The sequence below is a fragment of the Diabrotica virgifera genome, chromosome 2 (assembly GCF_917563875.1).
Source record: "Diabrotica virgifera virgifera chromosome 2, PGI_DIABVI_V3a".
In the NCBI taxonomy this organism is placed as follows: domain Eukaryota; kingdom Metazoa; phylum Arthropoda; class Insecta; order Coleoptera; family Chrysomelidae; genus Diabrotica; species Diabrotica virgifera.
In genome coordinates this window covers 188,864,650-188,892,450 of record NC_065444.1, presented here as the reverse complement: position 1 = coordinate 188,892,450, position 27,801 = coordinate 188,864,650, and the positions used below count along the sequence as shown (strand labels likewise).

Below are 27,801 nucleotides of genomic sequence, written 5' to 3'. Positions count from 1 at the left end.
AATTTTGATTTTAATAAATATATTATTAACTGTATGTTTTAATATTGTTATTTTACGATTGTAATTTTATAATGATATTGTGTATACTTTTAGTTTAGGACATAGATATGTAATTAAATTTAAAATCAAATATTCTTCTTTTGTTCATGACTATGTTTTTTCAATGTACCCCCAGCAAATTTTCGTTCCATCGTTTTAGCGATCTTTCCACTGATGGTCTTTCTATTGGGAAACCGTCTCTCGCCGTCATTACTAATCTAGTTGCTGTCGTTCGGCTTATTTAGTCGTTCCATTCTACTCTTCTGTTTCTAAACTAGTTAATAGTATTGTTTACCTTGGATCTTCGTCGTATATCTGTACTAGTTCTGCCCCATAGAATCTTACTATCTATTTTTCGAAGGGATTTTATTGTTTCTAGCGGTTTCTATCCTCTCTGCATCAGGTCGTGTTTCTGCCGCTTATGTCATTATTGTTCTGGTAACTTCTTTGTAAATTCTGGCTTTCATTTCTTTTCCGATATTTTTATTTTTCCATATTGTTTCATTCAGGCAACTACCGTCTCTGTTTACTCTATTCATTTGATCTTCCACTTCTGTTTCGAGCTTTCCGTAGGTAGACAATGTGATGCCTAGATATTTGAACTTAATCACCTGTTCTATTATCTGACCCTCAAGCTCTAATTTACATCTTAGTACATTTGCTTTTACTTATATAATACACACTTGTATAATACACATTTACTTATATAATATAATAATGCATTTTGTCTTTTTTGGGGAAATTGACATGTTAAATTTTCTGGCGGTTATATTAAATTCGTGCAGCATACGTTGTAAATCATATTTTAGCCCAAGTAATGAATAGGACATGAATAGGAATAAAAATAGGACAAAACCTCGCAAATTTTACAGAATGGATCGATTTGTTTGAAAATTTGAGAATAAGTAACGGCTAGTCCAAGGATCAAAATCTATATTATGTCGAAAGGCACTTTTACCATGGGGGTGGTTGCCACCCCATCTCGGGGGTGGAAGTTTTTTATTATATTTTAATCGCAAAAGATGGTAAAAGCGTTCATTCTAAGCAAAAAACGTTCCATATATTTTTTTGATAAAATTGATAGTTTTCGATTTATTCGTTATCGAAAAAGTTAGTTTTATATCGAAAAAATCAATGGTTTTAATGTCAAAAGTTTTCTGCTAATAACTTCAAAACTTTTCGTTTTATCAAAACAACTGTACTTAAAAAAAATGTACCTTTTGAAAAAATAAACTTTTGAAAAAATAAACAAAAACTTTTATTTAAATTTTCTTTAAGACCAATAATAATCGAGCTATACTTTATTATATGTTGGCTCGTCTTCGCAAAATGATAAATATTGTAGTTTCAAAGTCAAAAGTCGGGAACACTATGCATTTTTCGAGGACAACTTGTTCAAACCAATTTAAAGTACTTAAAAATATTTATCTCCACAAATAATAAAAAAGTCTATAGCTCAAAAATTAAGTGACTTATAATGAAAAGAATCAGTCCCTATTTTTTCAGCGAAAAATTGATCGCAGGCAACCCCCTAATTTCATCATCACCCTAATTAAAATTAGTCATTGAACTTATTTGATCTTTTTATGTATTATTAATAGGTTCTAGAAGTTTGACCGGCTTAGAATGATTAGCTTAAAAAAAATGGAGTTAAAAGCGAATAACGATTTTTTGTAGTTTAAAAAAAATGGCCTTTTCTTCAGAATAGCAAGATTAGCATCAGAGATACGAAAAAATATTTAAAATATTTAAATATGAAATTGTAGCTTATTTACTTCATAAGAAACTGGTTTACAAAAATTTTTTGTACGTCAAAAATTGAGTGAGCTATTGACAATTAAAACTTGTAATAACATGCAAAAACCTCCTTTACCAACCCTTCAAAGTCACCCCTTTTTGCGATTGAGGATTTTTAAAAGATTTAATATGAATAAGCCTATACTGCCCTCCGAAGCCAAAAGGCCGTGTCTTATTTTGCCATATTTTCGTAAAAGGTATATTAATATGGTGTTTATACCAATACGCATTAAATTTACTAAGCGAAATAGACGTATCTCGCGTTGTTGAAGCTGTTTCATTCGAGATACGTCTGTTTCGCTTAGTAAATTTTTTTCACTCTATTAAAAAACCTTTTACGAAAATATGGCAAAATGAAATACGCCCTTTTGGCTTAGGAGGGCAGTATAGATCTTCTAAAAACCTACAAAATTGTTTTTTCCCAAACTTTCTAAGATAAAAAATAAAAAAATGACGGTTAAAAATCAATAAATTAAAAAAAAGGGGGAAAAATCAAATTGGAAGGATAATAATCTAAGTTATCAGTGTTTTTAGCAGTTGACCTTATTCATTCTTATTTATGTATGTATTATTAATAGTTTCTAGAAGTTTGCCTAGCTTAGAATGATCAGTTTTTAAAAAACTGGCGTTAAAAGCGAATAACGAATTTTTGTAGTTTGGTAAAAAATGCCATTTTCTTCAGAATAGAAAGATTAGCATCAGAGACACAAAAAAATATTTTTATATAAAATTGTAGGTTATTTAATTCCCAAGAACCTGGTTTGAAAAATTTTTTTCTACGGCAAAAATTGAGTGAATCGTAAATGAGTGTACCGAAAAACATTGATTTTTTCTATACAAATCTAACACTTTCGCTAGCGAATAAATCGAAAACTATTAATTTTATCAAAAAAATGTATAGAACATTTTTTGTTTAGAATGAATGTTTTTATTAACTTTTACGGTCAAAATATAATAAAACATTTCCACCCCCGGGATGGGGTGGCAACCACCCCCATGGTAAAAGCGCCTTTCAGAATCATATAGATTTTGATCCTTGGACTATCCACTACTTATTCTCAAATTTTCAAGGAAATCGATCTATTCTGTAAAAATTTCTGCGAGGTGTAAAGCTTCGGTTCCTTGCCTTTATTTTCTTTGAGAGATTAGCATTGTATCGTCTGCGTACCCTATTATTTTAAGTTGTTTTTCTCCCATTTGGTATCTTTTTTTAGTTATTAATCCCCTTGTGTTATCCCATTACCAGCTTCAATTACACTTAGTTCTTCTTTTACTTTTATTTTCATTGTGTTACTCTTGTAGTTGATAATTTCGATATATTTAATTATTCCTAGACGTACCTCTCTTAGGCACAACAACTTTTTTTTTTATTTAAACAATATAAATACACCTAATCTACAAGATTAATCAGTATTTTTTTCTTTAACCTAATTTCCCTAAAAATGTTTGTAAACTAGATGTCACCTGGTCCATCCTAGCTTTTTTTTACATGAAATATCCAATTCTTTGTTGTGGCTACACAGCACAGCACTGACTCTGCTTTTCACTAGTTGCTCACGTATTTGTTGTGGCTACAATACAATGCACAACACTAACTAAGCCCGGCACAACTTCACACATTACACGAGCTCGAACGGTTTAGTCCTCTTGAGCCTTCGCATTTGGGGTTCGTTGACAAGAAGCTGAAGTGCTTTATGGTTGAGATGCTTATGGAGCCTGTCTTCATGTCTCCTGGCGACTTTCTTAATTTCATTTGGAATAGATTCGATTTTAAGATCTCTACGCAAATCGTCGTTCCGAACATACCAAGGAGCACATACAATATTCCTTAATATACGGTTCTGGAGCGTTTCTAAATTTCGGTAATTACTTTTTTGGTACAGCCCCATAATTGTAGGGCATAGGTCCACACCGGTTTCAATATCTGTTGGTAAATTAGTACTTTGTTCTGGATGGAAAGTTGAGAGTACCTACCTATTAGCCAATACATATTTTTGTACTTTATCTTCATCTGTTCAGTTTTCTTTTTATCGTGCTCCTTCCATTTTAGTTTGACGTCGAGATTTAAACCCAGGCATTTCGCTGTTTTTTTATTAGGAACAACGTTGTTGTTTAGGATAATTGGAAGATTATTGATTTTGTTGTTAGTGAAGTTAATATGAACTGACTTCTGTTCATTAAACTTTATACGCCATTTTTTGGACCAGCCTTCTATGCCATTAATTGCATTTTGTAAGTTAATCGTAGATTCCTCTATAGTTGCTCCTATTGTCATGACTGCTGTATCATCAGCAAATGTGTCCAGTTGGAAGTTTTCCCTCTCCGGAATGTCAGATGTGTACAAAAGGTATAATATTGGTCCAAGAACGCTACCTTGTGGAACCCCTCTTAAGCACAATAAATAGATATTTCGCCTGTTCTTTGTCGGCCTCTTGGTTACTTTGTCCGGAAAAAATATTGATTTTAAATATACCTCTAATGACTAGCTAAATATTTAAAATTTTCAGAATATCTCAGTACTCGATGATAATGCAATATTCAACATCTTTGACATGAATGCATTGAGTTTTATTTGAAAATTTTAGCCATTTGAAATGTTATCTGGTAAGATTAGTGCTCACTTAGAATAGAATAGAATAGAATAGAATAGAAATATGCTTTATTGCCATGAAAATTTTTACAATTTTACCAACAAAGCTTATAAATAGTCAAAAAAACAAAACAGTAACAATCCAATTTACTAAAGTTACATAAATCGTCAATATATTTAAATAATAATAATAATAATGAAGGTATAGTTAAAACTTAGGTTAGTTAAGTTAAAATAATGCGGAGCACTGCAAGACACTCTAGATACGATCCAGGAAATAACACAGCCCAACAGTGTCTGGATACATTAAAACAAAAACTCTCCGTCTATTCAGGGCGACTAAGGAGGTACAAAGTTAGTAATAACCGAAAATGTGACAATGCACTTTCTGAGAATTCCGAGAAGGCGTTCTACCAAAAACTCAATTCCACCGTAGAAAGTGTCAACAAGTCTTACCCAAGCCAAGAAGAAATTCATGAGTTTTGGAGAGATCAACTTTCCACACCAGCTGCTTTTAACAACAATGCTGACTGGATAGAAGATACGACGCACAACTCTCACCACTACGTCACTGCTAACTACGAACAATTCACGACTGAAGAGGTCTCAAATGTCATCAAAGAGCTCCATAACTGGAAATCTCCTGGACCAGACGGAGTTCAGAATTTCTGGCTTAAAAAGTTTTGGTGTATTCATGAGTGCTTATCAACATTAATTAATCATGTTATTTCTAATCCGCAGGAAATACCATCATTTCTAACTCAGGGAACTACTTATGTAATACCAAAGGATCAAAATAACACCCAAGATCCATCCAAGTACCGCCCAATTACTTTTCTTCCAACTTTGTATAAATTGGTCACATCCTGTGTAACCCGGCGTATCTACCAACACTGTGCTCTTAAAAATATCATAGAGCCTCAACAGAAAGGATGCGCTAAGGGTTCCATGGGTTGCAAAGAACAACTTATCATCGATCAGTCATTTCTAACCAGGCATTCACTAAAAAAGGAACCTTTTTACTGCCTTTATTGACTACAAATGATTTAGTACCGCATGAATGGCTTATAGATATATTGAAAATATACAAAGTCGATGATAGCATAGTGACCTTTTTAAGGCATATAATGAGAGATTGGAAGACTAAAATTCACCTCCAAATACCTGGTGCAAACAATATAGAAACTGAAAATATCGCAATCAACCGGGGCCTGTTTTAAGGAGACTCGTTGAGTCCAGTGTGGTTCTGTTTAGCTTTGAACCCACTTTCCCAACTCTTAGACTCCACTGACTCAGGTTTTTGCATTAAAAACAATAATACTGTGGTACCGAAGCTCAATCATCTGTTGTATATGGATGATTTGAAATTAATGGCTTCCACTCGAGAACAGCTAGAACAGCTGCTAAAAACTGTAGAAACATTCTCTAATGATATTAGTATGCAATTCGGTCTAGACAAGTGCCGTGTTTTAAATATTGTCAGAGGAAAGGTACAACCCGGTGGATTCGATATGCATAATGGCCAGAACATACAGGCCATGGGCGAAAACGATATGTACAAATATCTCGGAATAAAGCAGGCGCGGAAAATTGACCATAAGCAAATGAAAACTGAGATAACTACTGAGTTTTTACGAAGGGTAAAACAGCTGCTTCGTTCACAGCTTAACAGTAAAAATTTGTTTAAGGCACTAAACACCTACGCTTTTTCCGCGCTTAGCTATTCATTTGGTATTGTTAAGTGGACAAAAACGGATATAGAAAATCTTCAGCGAAAAGTACGAACACACCTCACAAAGGCACAAAAACACCACCCTAAAAGTGCAGTAGAACGAACGGCATTACCGCAGTATTTAGGAGGAAGAGGACTTATGGATATAGGTGAGCAATTGGACAAACAGATTGCTAATTTAACCTTTAACTACACGCGCTGGCGTACTTTGTACGCCAGATATAAGAATTCTACTGCAAATATATTTAAAAATTTAATTTTTGACCTTGTTTATCTCTCTAACCTATCACTGGAATGTGCTTTACAATTTGGTTTTAGTTTCGTTATATTCGGCTTTCTGGGAAGATCGTAATTTACAGTTTATTATTTGTTGTTTCCGGTGGCGGACAATATACGCCACGATTATATTAATATAAGTAGTAATATAAGTATATATTTCAATTGTTTTTTAGTCATTCTGACACAAAATATGTTTTTCTTTATAAACAATACTTTTTCTCCTGTAAAAAATCACATTTCAAAAAATTTTTTATTAGAAATTTTAATTTATCATGGAATCCAGTAATTCCATGATTCCAGTTATAAATCCCAATTGGCTTACTGAAAAGGAACTCCAAGTATTCACTGATGTCAAATAAGGTTTATAACAAGGAACTAAGTGTATTTTTCAAAAAAAAAATAAACAAATCTGCTGTTCTTAAATGTATTTTCTTGTGGCGTATAAAGTACGCCACGCGTGTTGTTATGTTATAACTTGATGCGCGGGTAGTTAAAGGTTAAGAACTTATTTTCAGATGCAGGCTGAGACATCTACTCTACACCGCGCTATTTGCGCAGTAGATGACACAACACCGATTAAACTGAGGGAACCAGAAATGCGCATAAACCACCTCACTAAAGACGAAAAAATGCGCACCTGGATGGGTAAACCTCTACTCGGGCGACATCCCAATTAAGTCAGCCAAGAATATGTCGACAATACAGAGTCGAATTATTGGTTGACATCATGAAAGATGTTCCCTGAAACGAAAGGTTCATTACTGGTCATTCAAGATCAGATTACACCAACCAGAAATTACCTAAAATATATCGTCAAAGACCCTCAGGTTCAAAACGACAGATGCCGATATGGATGTCAAGCCCAAGAAACCATCCAACATCTTACAGGGGGCTGTCAGGCATTTGCTGCAACTGAATACAAGGAACGGCATGACGCAGTGGGAAAAATCCTTCATCAAGAGATAGCTATCAAGCTGGGACTTCTCCAAACGGACCATCTCCCATATTATCAATACGTCCCTGAGAGTATGCTTGAGGATGGCAACTACAAGCTATACTGGGACCGCACTGTGCTCACAGACCAAACAGTGGCACATAATAGACCAGACCTCGTACTAGTTAATAAATTAACAAGACAAACCACACTAATTGATGTGACGATACCTAACAACAATAATCTACGTAGTAAATTTACTGAAAAGATCGCCAAGTACAGAGATCTGGAAATTCAAATACGGAGACAATGGAGAATGCAAAGTACTCAGAAGATACCTATTATTATGTCTACTATTGGAGTCATTCCGAAGAACCTCCTCGAAAGCATAAAAGGCTGGGTCTAAATGAACATGCAGAAAGCTGTACTACTCGCAACGGCCAGATGTGTACGAAAATTTTTGGGAGATACACCTGCATACCAAGTCACCTAGGGTTCGATAACACGGAAAGAGTCCCACCAGAGCTCAATCCTTTTGATACCGTAGGTATCTGGGATGAGTCAATTTTCCCCTTAGCGGGAGTGTGAGCCGTATGGCTAAATCTGGATGAAGTCAAAACAGAAATAATTAATTGCAAAAATTTAAATAAATTGCAAATGCACTTCTCTAACAAGATGACGGTACTAGTTTTCTCAATTGATAGTTTTCTCAATAGATGGCGTTACTTTCTATGTCGAGAATTTTCTATTCATTTGTAAGTAGTAATTCACTTAGTAATCAAATAATATCAAATTATAATAGTAATGTAATATTTTAAATTGTTCCGCTAGTTTGTTTACATAAGAAATTCTCAACAATAAATATTTTATATTGTGTCCTATAAATAATACAAACGTACCACCTATAATAAAAAGTAATTTTTTTATAAAAGTATAATTATTCGCTCTGATAATAATTCACTATTTACATGTAAATTTCTTAATTTTTCAAAATTACCTTATATTGCTACAACCTTCACATAATAGTTTATTTATATTATTTATTTAATATGTGTTTTATTCATTTGGTTTTACTAATTTACGAATAATGTCCTAGAATTTTAAAAAAAATGTAATTATGTTGATGTTTAATTCTTTTTTACAGATTTTTCTATCCTGTCGCTGCAATGGTATCAGCACTACTACAATACTAAAATAAATGGTAAGTAATAATAATATATTTTCCTTATATTTATTGTAGTATGATCTATTTAAATCATAGTCAAGATAAATAAATTACTCTTCGTAACTAAATATCTACCGCAAGAAAAGGAATATCGGAAAGTGAAGTTTCCTTACTCTCTTGCGAGTAAACGGAAGTTTAATATTTTCTTGCATTATTTTGTTCAGAAAACTTTAAACTTCTAACAAGCCATTTTGTAAATCTTAACGAGATCAAGACTAATTTAAGAACTGCAAAGTTCTTTAGTATTTTACTTTTTGAAGCCAGAAGATTTCGTTAGTTTTACCTTGTCGCTAAAGTGGATTTTTTTTAGTTCTAATTAAGCTGTCTCGACTAATTGGGGTAATCCACACACATACAACAATAATAGTTATTGTAACCACAGTTTTGAAAATGTTTTCGTGTGGGCTTTTAATTTTTTAGTATTATGTTTATATTATTATATGAGATTGAGCCACAATTGAGGCCATGAGAGCCAGAGTGACCTAACTGATTTGAACATTACTTTACATAATCAAAGAAAATGATCAGAAGCTAACAATGTCCGATTGTTTTAGTAATTGTATGTTGACCAAGAATCATTATTGGTCAACATACAATTACTAAAACAAACAATCGGACATTGATATTTTCTGATCATTTTATTTGAATATGTAAAGTAATGTTCTTATCAGTTAGGGCACTGGCTCTCATGACCTTAATTGTTGATGTAATGAAAATTAAATTTCCCAATTAACTACTGTTTAACGTTTTGATTTCCACTCTGAAAATCGTTCTCAAAATAAAAAGGAAAATAAGTTTGAAAATTGTGGGAAAATTTAATAACCTGATCTTTTTAGCTCATCTGTACTTTTCAATTCAAACAAATGAATTTAGGTCTTTATCTTATGGAATCTAGCAATCTGCGGTTGAAAGACATTGTTTGAAATGGTTTTATTTATATAAACTAAATAAAAACAGTACACTGATTTAAATTAATTTGAGTAAACGTATGTATATTTATCTTATAAACTTTAACACACTATCTTGGGAAATAAGCTCAGGATACACAAAAATAAATTATATTTTCATAGGGGTTGTGTTTGCTTCTTGAAGGAGCAAAGTATTACAGTTGACTAGCAAATGTTGACGAGCATATTACATTATTGGCATACAGAACGAACGTCAGTAGATATCAGGTATCCCTGTATTTTTATTATCCTCCAGTGGTCTGTCAATGAACATAGTATTTTTTGGTATTAACTCCCTTCAGATATGTGTGAGTTTGTAGTTCTTAAGAGATTTAACTAGAAAAAGATACAACTTAAACTGCTTTCCTACATTACAATATTATATTTTGATTTTCCATCTACTTATACGACAGGCTTGTAACAGTAAGATAAATGAATTATTAAACATTTCAAGTTGTAGGATCTATGTTAGATAGTATGTTGGGTGTTTCAGTAGACTGTGCATTATGGTACGGGAGCAAAGTATGCTAAATATGCAGTCACTCGAGCGCTTTGGGTTGTGAAGAGTAGGTCCTTAAACCAAAAAAAGTTAAGTAAAGTTTTCCATTTTAGTGGGGACTTGTCCATTTTTAATTTAATTTTCCATTTCCAACAATCGTTTTTTAGATTATAGCGCCATATATCCATAATTCGAAAAAATGTCTCGAATAAAAGTTACTTATTTTTACGCAAGGAATCCAAATCTGCAATAAAAAATGGGGACTCCCATTTAAGATTTTAAAGTAGCCTCCCACCCCACCTCCTTAGGGGATCGTCTTTGGTGTCATTCGACAGATTTTTCAAAAATATTGAATATGTGTATTTTTTAGTTTTTCGATCTGATGTTCATTTCGCGAAATATTATCGCGGCCGCCCCTCTCCGTGGGAAGTCGTGTTTGCTATCATTCGATAGATTTTTGAAAAATATTGAGTACGTATTTTTTAGTTTTATGATCTGTCATTCATTTCGCGAAATATTCGCTTTTTTCTGGTGAAACTTTGGGACTCCTTACACCTCCTCATTTCCTTACACCCCGCTCAAATCGTCAGATTTTTGAAACACACTGTTTTGCATGTACTTTACTTACCTTGTCTTAATCTGACGATTTCGAGTTTTTCTAAGGAATAAAATTTTTTTCGGCCCCCCTTAACGAACTCACCTGCATTAAAAGTCAATATATGGTAGAGGTACCTACATTTTCAGGGTACAAGGTTTCTCCCTATCTAATAATCTGACGCACTCGAGTAACTGCAAAAATCCCCGCTTGGCTCCCCTACCATTAGACTTATCTTTGACAATACCTCAATTTAAAATCTTTTTATTTATTATTTTATTGAGTGCAAATTTACAATCTATTCTAATTACAACACAGGTAAACAAGGCGAAAACGGCGGGTTCTTTGGGAAAAATATTCCCATGAGATTTTTTTGCTTAATCACATTCGTGAGACACCCCAGAATAAAGTTTAATAAGTCGCCTACTCGAAAAGTGGTCCAATTTTTTTTAACAATTTTTTTTAATCAAATTGCAAAAATCAATATTTTTGGCTCCTCATTTTTTTAGATTTTCTGGACCATTCTGGACAAAAACGGTCTATTATATTTTTTCTCTAAATTGATCGTTTTCGAGTTATAAGCAATTTAATATTTGAAAAACGCGAAAATGGCCATTTTCAAGGCTTAATAACTCTGTTTAAAGTTATTATTATGAAAGTCAGAAAGTGACTAATTCAAAGTTTAAAGCTCCCCCTACAAGATCCAGAAGAAATTTTTGTCAATACTTTATTACTAATCTGTTGTTTTTAATTAATAATAATGAGCGCCATGCACGTGTTACGCGGCCGTAAATGCTGGGTGCGAGAGAGATGCCATTCCGGCAGTCCACTTGTGCATCTTACTCGCACTCACATTTACAGCCGCGTCAATACGATCTAACCGCTCATTGTTATTAATTAAAAATAATAGCTAAGTAATAAATTAATGAAACAAATTTGTTCAGGATCATGTAGCGGGGGATTTAAACTTTGATTTAGTCACTTTCTGACTTTTATAGTAACCATTTTTAACCGAGTTATTAACGTTTTTCAAATTTTAAATTGCTTATTACTCGAAAAAGATCAACTTTAAAGAAAAATTATAAGAGACCTTTTTTGTCCAGAAGGGTCCAAAAAACCTAAAAAAAATTGTCCGGGCCAAGAATATTGATTTTTGAAATTTGATTTAAAAAAAATGTTAAAAAAAAATTGGACCACTTTTTGCGTGGGCGACTTCTTGAACCTTATTCTGGGGTGTCTCACGAATGTGATTATGCAAAAAAATCTCATGGGAATATTTTTCCCAATGAACCCGCCGTTTTCGCCTTGTCTAAGGGTATTTAGCAAATAGTAGCACATAATATGTTCGAATCGTGGCATGTTTTGGGCACCATCCATCGATCGTTGCCCAAGACACCAAATCAGCCATGACCTTGTCAGTCTTCTTCCCACAAGTGGCGGCTGGTAGAGTTATTTTATAGTTTAATTTTTATGGGCGAAATTTCTTTCTTGGGCTTTGTTTGCGTCTAATTTCATAATTTTTTTAATGAATGGTATCCAAAGGTCATTATGGATAGTTAAATTAGAAACGAACCATGGTGCATTTGCTATCATGCGCAGCGTCTTTGATTGGAAACTTTGCAGTATTTTAGTGTTGCTCGGTATAACTCTATACCATAACTCCATATAGGCGTTAGTATAATTTTCTATAGGAATACTTTGTTTTGAAATGATAACTGGGATCGTTTACCTAGCAACCAGTACATCTCTATGACTTTTAAGTTAAGATGTGCTTTCTTGGTTTTGATATGGTCCTTCCATGTCAGCTTTCGGTCCAAGTGCAATTTAAAATCTAAAAATTAAAGTCTTCCGCATATACTGATTTCATGGAAGTTTTTAGAATCCTAATATTACTCTTAAGTTACATCTAATTAGGATGTGGATGTCAGTGCTAGCAAATTAGGAACCTCTCCCCAACTCAAGGGATAGTGTCAAAAAAGGAGAAAAAAGTCTATTTAGGGTAAGAGTAGTCGAAAAAATATGTTGGAACGTGAAAGTAAGTCATAATAAAATTTGAAGATAGTTGGTCAGTATCATTAAATATACTGCTATTGAAATACTTCGAAAAACGTCAAGAAAGAAGTTTTAGAATAAAGAGATCTAGTGGTGGTCAAACATAGCTCAGGAAAAAATAAAAAAGAAGAAAAAATTATAAAAATATTGGCAAGAAAATAGTCTTGATGCAAATCTTCAAAACTGTACGTTGGCGAGAACTGAAGCGAAACAACAGTAGTAAAAGCTACAGCAGAAGCGTATACAAATCTATATAATCAACGACAATACCGGAGAACGAAAAAAAGATATATAAAATAGTCAAACATGGACCAAAGTAAAATATTTTAATCAGATTCGATGGATCCAACATGAACATAATAAAAACTAAACAGAAAACATGAAAACAGTAATTTGACAGAAAATCAATTGAGATATCAGAGACTGTAACAGTAATGGTGACCAAAATAACCAACGAGGAAATTGTTTAAGCTCTCTAACATATGAAGAAAGGAAAAACAGTTCGCGCAAATATTATTCCTGGGGAGGTTTGTAGAGCATTAAGGGAGACAGGAATAAGTTGGAGAGAAGGTTTATTTCATAGAATTATGGAATCTGCACAAATGAAAAATAAATGGAGAAACAGTATATTAGTACCTGTTTACAAACATAAGGGAGATATACAAATATGCATAAACTAGAGGCCTACGGGGCTATAAAATTAGGTCGTCCAGGGACAAGCAAGGCCTGGGGAAGACGTTTAGGCAGGTCATCTGTGTAAAGTGTGTTGATATAAATATGTGTGGCCGAAGATAACAACTGATGGAGAAATTTAATTAGAAAAGACAACCCTACATAGGGAAGAAGGCAAATAGCTATGTACAAAGAGCTTGTGGCATCTTAATACAATTTACCCTTTTTACTGGAAATAAGCCAGAATTTTACTTTAAATAACTTTATTTTGACGTTTCGCTTTGCACTTCGTAAATCCATCTCAAAATAAAAAAAAATTAATTTATTAATGTCAAAATAAATTTATTTTACAGTTAAACCCTTATCTGTTCCCATAGTTCAGGAACCGAAGCTTTTCACCTCGCAATTTTTACAGAATTGATCGATTTGCTTGAAATTGTGAGAATAAGTAGTGGATAATGCAAGGATCAAAATCTATATGATGCCGAAAGACGCTTTTACCATGGAGGTGGTTGCCACCCCATCTCGAGAGTGGAAATTTTTTATTATATTTTGACCCCAAAAGTTGATAAAATCATTCATTCTAAGCAAAAAATATATACATTTTTTTCTTAAAATTAATAGTTTTCGATTTATTCGTTATCGAAAGTGTTAATTTTATATTGAAAAAATCAATGTTTTTCGATATATTCATTTACGATTCACTGAATTTTTGCCGCAGAAAAATTTTTTTTAACCAGGTTTTTGGAAAATAAGTAACCTAAAATTTCATGTTGTATTTTTTTCGAATTTTTTCGTATCTCTGATGCTAATTTTTCTATTCTGAAAAAAAAATGGTATTTTTTACCAAACTACAAAAATTCGTTATTGGCTTTTAACTCCAATTTTTTAAAAACTAATCATTCTAAGCCAGTCAACCTTCTAGAATCTATTAATAATACATAAATAAAGAAGAATGAATAAGGCCAATGACTAAAAACACCGCTAACTTTCATTATTATGCTTCCAATTGGATTTCTTCTTTTTTTTTTCAAAAAAATATGTTAATTTTTTAACCGTAACTTTTTTTATTTTACTCCTAAAAAGTTTCTTGAAAACGAATTTTGAAGGTTTTAATAAGATCTATAAGTCTATTAATATTAAGTCTTTTTAAATTTCTCAGTCGCAAAAATAGATGACTTTGAAAGGGTTGACAAAGCTGGTTTTTGCTTGTTATTAAAAGTTTTAATTGTCAATAGCTCACTAAATTTGTGCCATAGAAAAATTCTTGCAAACCAGGTTCTTGGAAAGTAAATAAGCTACAATTCTATATTTAAACATTTTTTCGTATCTCTAATGCTAATCTCTCTATTCTGAAGGAAATGCCATTTTTTCCAAAGTACAAAAATTTGCTATTCCATTTCAACTCCATTTTTTTTTTAACTAATCATTCTAAACCGGTCAAACTTCTAGAACCTCTTAACAATACATAAATAAAGAACACCAAATAAGGTCAATGACTAATTTTAATTAGGGTGGTGATTAGGAGGTTGCTTCTTCGATCACTTTTTCGCTGAAAAAAATGGAGAATGACATTCTTTTCATTATAAGTCACTTAATTTTTTATTTAGAGAATTTTTTTTTTATTTCTAGAGAAGATATTTTTAAGTTCTTTAGATTAGTTTGAACAAGTTATCCTCGAAAAATGGATATTTTTCCCGTCTTTTGACTTTGAAACTACAATATTTAGCATTTGACGAAGAAGAGCTAACATATAATAAAATATAGCTATAAAGTATATAAATGAAAACTTTTGGAGTTATTAGCAGAAAACTTATTAAAACATTGAATTTTTCGATATAAATCTAACACTTTCGATAGCGAATAAATCGAAAACTAATAATTTTTTCAAAAAAATGTATAGAGCGTTTTTTTGCTTAAAATGAATGGTATTACCAACTTTTGCGGTCAAAATACAATAAGAAATTTCTACCCCCGACATGGGGTGGCAACCAACCCCATGGTAAAAGCACCTTTCGGCATCATATAGATTTTTATCCGTGGACTATCCGCTACATATCCTCAGATTTTCAAGCAAATCGATCCATTCTGTAAAAACTGCGAGGTTTTATCCTATTTTAAGCTTCATTACTTGGACTACCAGTAACAGTAGTAAATTATACAATTTCCGACATATCAAAAATTGTTCATGCATACTATGTATATCTTAGTTGCATTAAAAATTTATAAATTTTGTTACAAACTTTAAATCCCAAATTCTCCTGAGCTATCAAACTTCTAAGAAATTTAACTTAAGTGGAAACGTGAAAGGTAAAGTTGTAGAGCCAACTTCCTTTTGAAAATGAAAATGAGGCGTTCTTAAATAGAAAACAAACTTTTTCAGTGAAGATATGTCTCAAAAGTACACTTGAGTGGATGTGAGCGAAATTTTAAGGAAGAAAAATGGCAAATGGTTTTTTGTTCGGAATTTGAGTTAGGAAGGGATACGGGGATAAAGTTAAAAGTTATTCTAACTCGTTTAGAGATAAACTCATTTGTGAAATTATATTTTCGTCAATTTTAAAAGTATATCACGCAGCAACAGCTTGGGCTTGAAGAGATTGTTTTTTTTAGTCTAAAAATTGAATAATAATATTATATGGTTACTGATACGAAGTTTTAGATAATAAAATATTATAAACAATACACTAGGTAAAACAATCGTTCAATACAACAATAAAGTATTTATAATTAATTAAAAAATGTTTATATTTTTATTTAATAATTTGTAGATAAGGACTTTCTGGTTATGAGATTAATATCTCTAGGTTTTAGGCCTCTCAGAACTTTCCCATACTTATTCACCTATGTATTGTATCCCAAATTATTACATTTAGACAAATAGTAACGTTTCCATAATCTGAGCTTTATGTAAGAATGAGACCCACTTAAAGAGTCGAGTCAATTTTTCTATTGACCTATTCGCTTGTTTCGCTGAGTTGATCCCCGCTGACAGAACAGGGATAGATTGTTTTACTAGAAAGTTTTCTTTAATATCGGTTATTAGTGCCGCGTTTAAGTTGTAACTAGTTTTCAGTCGTAATTTTGCTGCTTGCGTTAGTTTCACCTTCAACAAATACTTTGTTAGTTGCGGTTTTCCCTCATTATCTAAAAATGCATCGTACAGTTCAATTGCGTCTATAAATGCACTTATTGATTCTTCGGTGTTCCCTATGTGAGGAGTCAGGTTCCCTGCTTTCAGTTCGAATTTCTCTCAGATCTTGTCGTTGTTATGTTCAACTTATCTTTTCCGTAGTTCTGTTTGGACTTTTTCGATTTTTTCTCCAATTTTTGCAATAATATCTGCAATAAATTTGTCTTCTGTTGCCTTACAGCTGTCAACTTTGTATACTTTATGCACCGTCCTAAACTGTTCCGTGATAGTCCTGAGTTTTTACATCAATTTATCTGTGACTAGCTTATTTTTCCCTCGTTCTATAGTGTCTTTTGTGAGATTCCTATTTAATATAGTTATATCTTCCAGAATACGTTGGAATCTTTCCTCGAACATAAATTCGGCTTGGCCTGACTATGTTACTCAATAGTATATGGCCTAGTGTCTCGAAGTTGCAATTACTTCGTAAAGCTTATCATTGCCGTTAAGTAGTATATTAATTATAACAAAATATAACATATAAAATAATATTATAATAAAATATGAATATAAGTAAAATAAAAGGATTAATAATATTGGATAACCGTCAATAATTAAAATGTGAGTAAATTACTAAGAAAATTAAAAAAAGCAAAATTTCAATATGAAAATTGAAAAAGTAGTCATCAAACTTACTTCATAAGTAGTTAAACTGTATTGTATTTAAAAGAAAAATTACTCACAAATATGGGCACATGTGTCTATGCGTTTGGTCCTGGATTCTGGGCGTCTAACCTCAGCATCTCCATTGACTTAGATACTTCCTGTCGGATGTGGCGTCGAAGCTGCTTCTTCCATCGTCGATACAGTATCTATCCAACGATGATTAGGGCCAGGCTGAACGACATTGATAGCTTCTCGTTTTCGCCGGTTTCAGCTGTCACACCTCCACTGTTGCCTACTTGGTTTATAAAGATATGTTCTTCTTTTCCTTTGTTCTGGTTGTTTCCCATCTTAAGTGTAGAGCTGCATACCTCAATCTATGTGCGAACTAGAAAACTCCATTCTTTAACTTTAGGCAGGGTTGGAGGTTGCTGGACGAAGACACTACCCCGAACAAATTTTATATAAACTGTATTCTTATATAATTAAAGGTACAATTACATTACGTTGACCTTGAGATATGTCGGGGATGCAACGACAACGACGAAGTCTCCGGTACTCGACCTTCTTAGTTATATCTGTTATAATTATAAGCAGTGCCAATATGTATGACCACAAGGAAAAAAAAATATTTTCCTGTAGTTGGCTGTATAACATCAATCACAAAAATTGGAAAAAAATCCTTTGTAAAAGGTATAATTGTTTTTTATAATTTTTAAAAAAAATTTATACCTTTCACAAAGGATTTTTTCCAATTTTATATACTATTTTATCCAATACTTTCCCAATTGTTTGTCATCATAGCACTCTGTCATAAAGCGGTGAACAGTTTAGGAGAGATGGTGTTTCCTTATCTAATACCCTATCCATTAATTACCTGATAATATCCATTATATAATATTTCGGTCAACCTAGACTAGACGGTCCAGTTAGCCGAGGCGCAGTCGATCGACAAGTTTAGTGGATTTGCTATTTGCGATCGCTGGTTTGAGCTTCAGCTAAGTCATATAATTAATAAAAGGCCAACGCCGTAATATAAAGCTCAACAGAGCCTATGGCTTGGTCTGGAATATACTGGCGTCTTATCGGCCTATGGAGGAGCGGTACGGCAAGGGATAAGGGCTTGCGGCTTGGTTATACTCCTCCATAGATCCCTACCGAAGGGCGTTGACGCTTAAAAACGGTGTATATATATTATAATATTTCGAAGTTGTGTACCTATTATCAATACTGCAGTCTCTAGTAACTTAACTTGGAGCTACGCTGGACTGAGTCAAACGCTTTCTCAAATTATTCGAGTCTTCCAAATAGCAATACTGCACACAATTCTAAACTCGGCAGTGTTTCTAAGCCTTTTAGAGTACAACCTTTATTTTAGCTACTGCAAAATTTGTTTTTACCTCAGTAGATAATTTGTTAGTATATTAAGATAGGGAGAAATGAAGTTACAACTAAAATGTGCCTTATTTTACTCTAACTATTTGTTATAAATGTAATTTCAATTGAAATTACGTGTTTCGTTTGGCATGTTAAACAAATAACCTTGCCTGTAATGATATACAGTTGAGTCCATAGTTCTTTACCAGTATGTCATCATTTAAAGCATACGAAATAGGTCCTAAATTTACTCCACTCAACAGCAAGTAAGTGAAGTGCTACTGTTTCGATCACGGATTATATTATAAAATTTGGCGTTATAAAGTAAATAGAATATAAAAGGTATTTCTTTAAAATTTTGGTGCAGATATAGCATAATCTAAAAAATCATTTCCTTTTTGTTATCTCTTTCACTTTTGCGGAAACTTAAACAAAACCATTCCTTAAATGTGTAAATAGGGTTAGTATTGTTTGTAAATTAATGTCTGAATAAAGTGCACTTACCATAAAATTGCAAACTCCAATATAAAATTAGTTGTGAAAACAGCTCTTTGTGTAATATAAATAACTTCTAAATGCAAAAGCAGGACAAAAAATAGCAAGGCATCCAACAGACACAATTCTACAAACCACAAAAGTCAGAAATAATTGTACTTAAAATTTGAGAACGTCCCCAAACATCTTTTTTGTACATATCTCTTTTCGATGTAATGAGTCTAGAGGGTTCATAAAAATAACATGTGTCTCTACTTAATAATAGGCAGTAGCTAGTTTGTCTTCAGTTTCATGCGTAGAAGACAATGATGCTAGATGAAAAGTATGTGTTTTACCTCGCCAATAAATGTTAATGACGCAAGGGTAAATAACCATGGATTTAACTGTGCAGGGTTATTCACTATATTTTGACCCCCCTGTAAACTGCTTTATTTACAGAATTAGAAAAAAATGTAAAATACAAAAGTTATTTGATTTTTAAATTATGATTTTTTGACATATATATCGTACTAGTGACGTCATCCATTTGGGGGTGATGACGTAATCGACTATTTTCTTAAATAGGAGTAGAGGTCGAGAGCTAGCTCATTTGAAAGGTTATTTAATTACCTATTCAGTAATATAAACACTAACATGATTAATTATACAGGGTGTCCAAAAAATTTTTTTTGAATTGAATTAATTGACACAAAAAGAAAAATGTAAAATATTTAAAATACATTTTACTGCTGTTAGAAAACAGAAATAAAAGTTTATTGCATAAATAAACATTGATTTTTGCTTAAATTCAATGTTCAAACTGCCAAGAGGCAGATGGGTGGCAGTTTGAACAATGAATTTAAGTGAAAAGTAATGTTTATTTGTTCAATAAACATTTATTTCTGTTTTCTAACAGCAGTAGAATGTATTTTGAATTAAATATATTACATATATTCTTCTTTTTGTGTCAATTAATTTAATTAATTTTTTTTTGGATACCCTGTATAATTAACCATATTAATGTTTATATTACTGAATAGGGAATTGAATATCCTTTCAAATGAGCTAGCACTCGACCCCTTTTCCTATTAAAAAAATAGACGATTACGTCAACATGCCCAAATGGATAATATCACTAGTACGATATATATGTCAAAAAATCATAATTAAAAAATCAAATAACTTTTGTATTTCACATTTTTTTCTAATTCTGTAAATAAAGCAGTTTACAGGGGCGTCAAAATATAGTGAATAACCCTGTACATGTTTAAATATTTTTACCAATAAAATAATTTTATATGTTAATGTATTTTTTTATTTCAATTTATAGCTCATAAACTACTATGGCTGTTAGCTAGATAACGTTTGCATTCATTTAAACTGTAGTTTTCACAAACTTTGATTAGAAGTTGAAAAAATTAATTTAATTTTATTTTAATTATAAAAAGAAACAGACGAAGTGGAACCGGATACTAGAATAATTTAAACGGTTTTCATTTACCGTTACTGCCTTTCTTTTGTCTTTTTTTTTTCTATATCTCTCGTTTCAAACGTATTCAGATTTCCAACGAAAATGGTGTGCACTGACCCACGAGAGCTGTTTTCTCTCTCCAGTAGCGTAAACAAGCGCAATGTTTTCTTTAGGCTTTTTCCGGGTTTTTTTCTACACTTTTCCGAGCTGTTCTTCACCGAAAGACCAGACACGTGCATTATAAAATTTGCATATTTGAGTATAAATTAGAGATTGAAACAGAAATTTTATAGCGTTTTACGTCTTGCTTCAGTGTTATTTTTTGAATAACAACATGATAAATAACTAAAAAATATTAAAACGCTCAGGCTTTACGATAAGATCGTTGTTTTAAGAATGTGGATGTGGAAGATCTTTTAATTTCTTAATACTGATTGAAAACTGTAATAAATTTTTTGGAAGTTGACTACCAATAATTATCCGTCCAACTCTTTGGCAGCTTTAAGTATTTCTCATCTTAGTAGTTTATCTTGAACTCCACGTTGACCTGGGCTTCGATTTTTGACCCTTCGCTTCGTTATCGAACGTATTCGTTTCGTATCTGTTTAGTACACGAAGCGAATATGTTCGATAACGAAGCGAAGGGTCAAAAATCGAGGCCCGGCTATGTTTTGGTTTATTAAATGGTCTAGTTTTATCTTGTATTCTACTTAATATATTTATTTAGTCTATTTTAAAATTCTAGGCTAGTATAACATTGATTTCTGCGGTTTGTTTATTTCTTAGGTGGTTGAGAGCCTTCTCTACTTCTGCTTGTAAAATGATTACTTCTACCTCTTGGATTGCATTTTTCTTGTGTACTGACATTTATGTATGTTTTGGAGTGTCTTTATATAATTCTAAATAGTAAGTTTTCCATGTATCTGCAAGGGCGGGGGTAAATTCCTCACCAACCAGTAAAAACATATAATCCGACAGGTATTTTCCTCACCAAATTTAAGGGTTCCTATTAATCCGGTAGGTATTTTCCTCACTAACTCACTCAGGTAATAAAATAAAAATATAGATTTAATTTATGAATGTATATTATGAAAGCATCCGAAATCCGAATACAAGACATTAATTTCCTTACATTATAATAATAGTTTATAATATAGATAATATTATGCAAGACGTATAAATAAATATTTAAAATTTACTATAATAAGACAGACACTTTACAAAATCCATTCTAGTCATTTAATTAGACTGATATCTTATTAATAAATATTCTATATTTTTCAATTTCAGTTTAGCTTGTTTATCTTTGATATTGATCTTCAAATGATGAATTCGGAACGTCTGCTCATAAGCATCATAAAGAGGAGAAAAACAGAATACTTCGGCCATATAATTAGAGGACCTAAATACCATCTGCTTCGCCTTATAATACAAAGAAAAGTGGAGGGAAAGAGATGGATTGGTCGAAAGAAACTTTCATGGCTGCGTAATATTAGACAATGGTGTGGCTGCACAGTAGAAAAATTATTTCGCGCAGCAGCCGATAGAGAGAGATTTCAGGAAATTGTAAACATGATGACGGCCAACGTCTGAATACAGACACGGCACCTAAAGAAGAAGAAGATCTTTGATATGTTTTGCAACATGCAAACTTTAAATTTTAACATACGTATCTACCTGAAATTCTTTAATTTTTTCAAAGAAAATATAATATATGGATGGATGCGTATTACAAAACGATAAATTAAAATGCGAATGAAAAGATTCGCAAGCATTCGTAATACGAATAACACAAGAATTTGCCTCTGTCCACAAATATGGGGAGAATATGGCAGTTTCGTCTATCTAAGTTTTAATTAAATAATCAACATATCTATCTTAAATTTCATTTTCTGGTTTGCATGACATTAAATCAAACACAAAACCTACTGATACGTCTTCTGGTTTTATATGTAAGGCCAAAAGTATGTTTGAGCCACTTGCCTCCTACAGAATAATTTTTATATTCTGATTCCGGAGACCAAAACAATTCTATACCAAGCTTGGTAAAGGTGAAATTTACAACCATGTATTTCAGTTTTCGGACACATTTAAATTATTGCATTATGTATAGCCTTTTCAAAATCTTCAAAAATTTTACTAGCATTATACTCAATTTTGAGAGCTTTAAAAATTTCTGATTTTTACGAATAAAAAATATTGTAAACTTCTGTTTTTTTTGTTTGGCAGTAAACAGTATAATAAAGAAATATAATGCCCATTAATTAGCCCATGAATATAATATGTGGTACAGTAAGAAAATGTGCCATCCATATAATAAAATTCAATGTGGCTAAAAGTCTTATATTTGTTTCAAAACTAAATACAATTATCCTACTTTTGACACAGTTTATAAAGAGGAAATTTTCCCTCTTGGTCTTGGTTATTTTTTGAGCACACCTCTTCACAAATTCTTGAACCTCATCAATATTGGAAGTAAGTCGACCAGGCATCATTTTTCGTCGATAATTATATATTTTTCCTTATGTAACTTACAACAATCGTAGTAATTGTTTCAGACAAATTAGTTGCAAGCGTTTGGCGTATAATTTTTTCAGGTTTTTCAATAGTCTCTTTGGCTTTACATTTACAATAGTTAGAAATAATTTTTCGATCTAACTTCTGACAATCTGGTTCATGATTATGTTGTAGGCTAGATATTGTAAAAGTTGCACCAATAGTAAAAAATTTCGCACTACAAGTTGTTTTATCCTCCAGAACACTACCGAGTAAGGTTTACCGCGATCACTTTCTATTAAACATGCCATTTGTGTCAAAATTCCAATTGTGACTAAAAATAATATAATGTAATTAATTAATTAATTGTTTAGGTACCTACTGTAATTTAATAGTAGATAAATAATTCAGTTGAATAATTTTTAGTAAAATCTACCTGAAATACTTGAAATAACCATTTCGGTCTTGGTGAGGAAAATACCTGTGGGATTATGACATACCCTTCTAAACGCAGGTAAAAGATTATTTTGGTGAGGAAATTACACCCGCCATTTCTGCAATGCTCTCATTTTGGTTTTTATTTCTCCATTATGGTCTTGATTATCTTAAAACAGACAACCTACCAAAAGGTTTACCTTTGCTTGTTTAAAATGTTTAATATATTTCTGACAAATAGATCTCCCACTGGACAAATATACAGAGAGAGTTTTATGTACGGAAACCCCCAATGATCTTGTAAACGGTTAGTACGATTTTTATAGATTTTGGTGAATAAGGGTTTCCTAATGCGGCTGATATTATAGTGGTAATTACATTGTTGTCACATCTGCTGTTTTTTCGGAAATCTAATGAACTTTCTTATTTAAAATAGAACACCCTGTATATTTTTAACGTTTTGAAGTTCTTAAGAAAAATACTGATTAGTTTTCATGTTATATTCTCTATGCCTAAATGCTAGAATTGCGGAGTTATTGCTACATTTATTAAAAAAAAAAATTAAAATTATAAAAATCTATTTTTTCGGCCCGGACAGCTACAATTTTAGGTTCTATGAATCATTGGGGACAAAAAAGGTTTGATGTAATTTTTTTCTAAAAATAATCATTTTCCGAGTTTTAAACAATTTAAAACTGAAAAAAAAACGCAGAATGGCGATTTTTAAGGTTGAAAAACACAAATAAAAAATGATATTTTTAAATCTACGAAGTGCCTTAATTCCAGACGAAACCTTATTTTATTAGTTAGAACCAAGTAATTTGGCGTTGTTTTATTTTAAAACATTGTTTTTTAGTTGTTAATGTAGCCCGATCAACCGTCCTCTCATATCCGTTTCATTATCAATTTAAAAATGACGTTTTAGAATAAAACGTGCCAAAAATTTTTATATGAGGTTGATAGAAAATTTGTGCTTAAATTTAGGTACTTCACAATTTTAACAATTATATTTTTTAATTGTTACTTACTTACTTTCCGTGTCCGGAACACCAACAACTTTAAATTCTTTATTTCCAATGGTTGGCCACAGAGATGGCCCTGTCATTTGCTATAATTAAGTCTTGTTCTGTGCAGGTCTTTCTCATCTCTGTGCATGATAGTAGATGCCGGCTGGTCTGAACCGCGCCACAGTCGCAGGTATCGTCCTCCTGGTATCCCCATTTTTTCAGGTTACTAGCACAACGTGAAACGCCGGTTCTTAGTCTGTTTAGCGCTTTCCAAGTCGGATACGGTAAATTGTGTCCAGCAGCCATTTCCTCCGAGGGAGGAAAATGTGTCGCGGTAGCTGACGCTTGCCATAGGTGTATTCGGCGCGTCTCTGGCGTTTCGGGGATGGATCTTGATGTTTTCAGGAAGCTTTTCCGAGATCTTAGTCTGCTTGGCTGAGTTTGGTGGTCATATAAGGGGTGTCTTTCTTCTGTCCGTCTCCTGCTTTTTCCGTTCTACCTCTGACGTGACCTTCCTCCTGATAGGTGGTGGAGCAATTCCAGCAATGGGGTATATCTCTTCGATAGGTGTCGGTTTCAGGCAACCCGATATTATACGGACCGTTTCATTTAGAGCCACGTCGATGTTCTTTGCGTGAGCGGAGTTTGCCCATACTGGTGCTCCAAACTCCGCGGCCGAAAAACATAATGCCAAGGCAGAAGTGCGGAGAGTGTGTGGTTGTGCTCCCCATTTTGTATTAGTTAGCTTGCGGATGATATTATTTCTGGCACTTACTTTCTTCTTGACATCTTGACAGTAGTATCGGTAAGACAGAGTTCTATCCAGACGGACGCCAAGGTATTTTGGCGTCTTGTTGTGTTCCAGCATCTGACCAAGCCATTCCACCTCCAGCGACCTTCGGGCATGCTTGTTTCTCAGGTGGAAAGCACATACCTGGGTTTTTGTGGGATTGGGTTTCAGATGGTATTTCTCATAGTATAGAGCTAAGTCTCCCAGGGCATCTGTCAGTTTCACTTCGACTTCATTGAAGGTTCTTCCCTGAGCTGCCACCGCTGTATCATCAGCGTAAATAAATTGCCTTGTTTGTTGGTGTATGGGTTGGTCGTTGGTGTATATGTTGTATAGAATCGGCGCGAGGACACTTCCCTGTGGTAGCCCATTTTTTGGTCCCTCCACCGACTGTTCTTGGACTGGAGCGTTACGTAGAAGCGTCTATTCTGGAGGAGACATTTCACTAACCTTGTTAGTCGGAAATCCTTTGTAGTTTCGTAGAGTTTTGCGAGTAGCCGTTGATGGTTAACTGTATCATAGGCGGCAGTTAGGTCTATGAACGCTACTCCTGTTATTTCCTTCCGTTCAAAACCATCTTCAATATGTTGGGTGAGATTAAGAATTTGACTGCAGCAGCACTTTCCGGGCCTGAATCCTGCTTGTTCTGGAATAATTTTAGTCTCCACATATTCTGCGATCCGGTTCAGTATCATTCTTTCAAAGGCCTTGAAAAGGTGGCACAAGAGAGATACAGATAGAGATACAGAGAGATACATTCTTTTATTATCATTAATTAATAAATAAATAAACAATTTATAAAAAAAGTTGATAACATATTTTCTTTTTGTTATTTTATTCACTTTCGCGGAACCTTAAACACAAGCATTCCTTAACTGTGTCAACGAAGAGGTTATTTGTACGTTGTCAAAATTTATCGTAATATAACCTAAATTTATCATAAAATTTCTAACTCCAATATAAAATTAGTTGTGAAAGCTACTGTTTGTATACTATAAAAAATTTAAAAATGCAAAAATTCAACAAAATAACAGCAAAAAATTCAACAAACTCACAGCCACAAAAGTAAACAAACCAAAACGTCAGAAATTGTACTTAAAATATGTGAAAACATCCCCAATCGTATTTCTTTGTAACTATCTCTTTTCAATGCAATGAGTCTAGGTCGTTCATAAAAATATCATGTGTTTTTACTTAATAACAGGCGGCAGCTGGTTTGTCATTAGTTTCATACGTGGAAGAGAATGATGCTAGATAAAAGTATGTGTTTATTTCTCCAGGTATTAATGACGCAACTCAACTGTTGCTATAGAGAACTGGACTAAATACATGAAAAAATTGGTGGACTTCATAATGTATAAAAAGAACAGAGGAAGTGCTCCATATTCATCATCATCATGTAGCGCGTAGCGCTACAACTCTTGGTGGGTCCTGGCTGACTGTACAACTTTCTTCCAATATGTTAAGTATTCCATCAACCTAGGGTCAAATGGGATGTTCATTTTTCGGAGATCTGCTTGGATGTTTTTTCTCCATTACATTCTGGGACGTCCGAGTGGTCTTTTGCCTGTAGAAATATCCTCCCATACCAGTCTTACAAGTCTCTCTTTATGAAGTCTGTGCACGTGGCCTGCCCATCTTAGTCTCTGTGCTCCATATTAGTAAGAATAAATTCTTGATTGAAATATGTTGGTGTTTCAAATTGAGACCTTAACTGGAGACTCTGCTATATGGATAAAGAAACTGTAAAACATGCTTTATGCAATTACGAGAGCAAAAGACGAAAACTATATATACGCAACACAGAGGAGTCAACATATTTAGGTTACACTAAACAAAATACATGTACATTTTTTAAAGGGTACCAAAATTCTACACTGTGTAGGAAACAACAATGGGTATCAAATACAATAACATTCAGCTTTAATTATAACGGAGATCTTTTGGATCAGATCTTTGGGTCCAAGGAAGAAAAAAAAAACTAACAAACCAAATAATGGAACCCTTATTACCTGGCCTATTCAAACTCAGGTTTTTTTTTGATCACTTTTTTTTCGAAGTTGATTCGTTATAAACAAAATATATTGTTTATTTGTTTCTGTAAAATACTTTATAACTATACTGATTCGCTTATCTTAAAATTTCACGTTGCTCGTATAAATCTAATTCGATTTATCAGAGCACGAACAACTGAAAAATATCTAAGTATAATAGCTACATAATATATGCAGTATTTAGGTTAGTTGCGCTGAAACTTGAGATAAGAGAACAGTCGAATACATCTGGATTCTCTTTATATGTTAGGTGACTCTCAATATCTATCATGTGGTTTCATGCAGGAGTTCAGAATATTTATGGTCGAATTCAAATCGAAGATTCATTGAACCATAAATGTAATTGATTTTGATTGCTCAATTGGTAGATAGAGCGATATGTTAAGTAGGAATAATGCTGGCGTCAGAGGCGTACCCGTATATTATGTAAAATAACGAAACTCTTTCTAAATAATTAACTACTTAACTAATGTTGTTCTGAAGCTATTTCAATAGTATTTGTATTTTGACAACGAAACCCGATTTGGGCTTCGAAACGTT

At 32.9% G+C, this 27,801-nt stretch overlaps 1 protein-coding gene across 2 annotated transcripts in view; it reads left to right on the top strand.

The window, feature by feature from the left end:
• LOC114326786 (5-hydroxytryptamine receptor 1-like) overlaps window positions 1-27,801 on the top strand; it is a 2,054,074-nt gene that overhangs the window by 1,254,009 nt on the left and 772,264 nt on the right. For both annotated transcript variants that reach the window (XM_050642977.1, XM_050642978.1), the window contains one exon: window positions 8,516-8,572. The gene's annotated coding sequence lies outside the window, so the exon portion shown is untranslated. The remainder of the gene's footprint in view (window positions 1-8,515; window positions 8,573-27,801) is intronic.